This window comes from Mustelus asterias, chromosome 25 (genome assembly GCF_964213995.1).
Source record: "Mustelus asterias chromosome 25, sMusAst1.hap1.1, whole genome shotgun sequence".
In the NCBI taxonomy this organism is placed as follows: Eukaryota; Metazoa; Chordata; class Chondrichthyes; order Carcharhiniformes; family Triakidae; genus Mustelus; species Mustelus asterias.
Window position 1 is genome coordinate 43,591,322 of NC_135825.1, and position 1,840 is coordinate 43,593,161.

The window sequence follows — 1,840 nt, forward strand, 5'->3', positions numbered from 1 at the left end:
AAACAGCACCAGACTGCTCACCTCAGCTGCCAGCTATGAGCTTGGGAGAGCCCTGTGTCTCCAGACTGGCTCCTCTGGAAAGAGAGGAGTGGGTCATTGGCACTCTCAGAGATCCTCTTACACCGTGTGAGGAGCCTAGTGCTTTTGGAACCACCTTGTAGCTGACCGGCACAAAGGAGTAGGGTAAATTTGGCAAAGATGAACCGTTCCCTATCTCATAGGTGCAGGCATGAGACTGCTGAAAACTGAGAGCTTTCGAACATTTAAATGAACTCTAACCCCTGATATCATGGAATCTACAAATGATCTAACAACTCATTACCAAAATGTAACATTAACATTTTGTAGAAATGTGTACTTGATAGTAAACATAGGAGAAACATTCCACTGATATACATGTAGATACAACTCACACTGAACACTATCTTCAAAACACTTGTATTAGTTTAGTGCCTTTAACGCAAAGACAAACATCCCAGGGGTTTTGTACAGGTGGAAGTTAACAGGGAAATGAATGTGAGTCACAAAGAGTGAGATCAATATGGGGGGAATGACCAAATCCTTGCTGAATGGATGGTTATTGAGAAAACCTTGGAAAGGTACAGGTTGCTGTGTTTAGAATGGATCAGGCTTTCAATGACAGTGTTGAGCAAGTGGAAAGGGGCTGTTTTTGATGGTTAGGATATGGGGTTTAGAACTCAGTTCAGTATCAAATCGAATACCAGTTTGTTTCAGTCTTCTTGGCCTTTTGGCTAAGATCAAGTGTAGTATCGGATCTGCACTTGGTTGAGGTCATTGGGTTACGCTGAGGCTTCATATGTTTCATATGAAGCAATTTTTAAAAGCGGCATCTCAGCCTTTTGGCTAAGATGCAAATGAGCCCAAGTCTTGGAGGAGGAACCTCCCCCTTCTCCAATCAGCTTGGCTCATGTAGATCGGGCCCAGGACAGGGTGGTTTAGTCGCCCGCCCTGTCTTGTCAGCCTGGATCGGAAATGTCTCAACTTGTTGAGACTCTGAATTGGATTTGATTTGATTGAATTGGAAAAGTATAAAAAAAAACCAGTTTGTTTCAGTCTGAATGAGTGGCTGGGAGGAGGAATAAAAGCTGAACTTGGAGAAGAATGCCCTGGGTCTACCAGAGCTCAGCTTTGGGACCATTGCCTTTCCTCTTAAACATAATTGATCCAAATATCCTTCTGATCTCAATGGAAACTGCTGGAAAATCTCAACAGGTTTGACAGCCACTGTGGAGAGGGAATAGAGCCAACATTTTGAGTCTGGATGACTCCCCCCCGCCCCCCCCCCCACCACCTCCCCCCCCCCCCCCCCCCGCCCCACCACCAACCCCACCCCACCCCACCCCTCCCCCACAACTCGAAATGTTGGCTCTATTCTCTCTCCGCAGACGCTGTCAGACCTGCTGAGATTTTCCAGCATTTTCTGTGTTTGTTTCAGATTCCAGCATCTGCAATCACTTGCTTTTATTCTTCTGACCTCCCTCAGTGTAAGATTCTATGAGACTGGAGTGTATGGCTGCTGCTTACATTTTTATCTATCCCCACAATGGTGGTACAGTGGTTAGCACTGCTGCCTCATAGCTCCAGGGACCCAGGTTCGATTCCCAGCTTGGATCACTGTCTGTGCGGAGTCTGCACGTTCTCCCCGTGTCTGCGTGGGTTTTCTCCGGGTGCTGCAGTTTCCTCCCACAGTCCAAAAGACGTGCTGGTTAGGTCCAGATTAAATTCTCCCTCAGTGTACCCGAACAGGTGCCAGAGTGTGGTGATTAGGGGATTTTCACAGTTACTTCATTGCAGTGTTAATGGAAGCCTACCTGTAACA

General features: G+C 46.7%; 1 pseudogene; it reads left to right on the top strand.

Moving 5' to 3' along the window:
- The first annotated feature begins 732 nt into the window (after positions 1-732).
- LOC144479321 (U2 spliceosomal RNA) lies at positions 733-937 on the top strand (annotated as a pseudogene).
- The last annotated feature ends 903 nt before the right edge of the window (positions 938-1,840 follow it).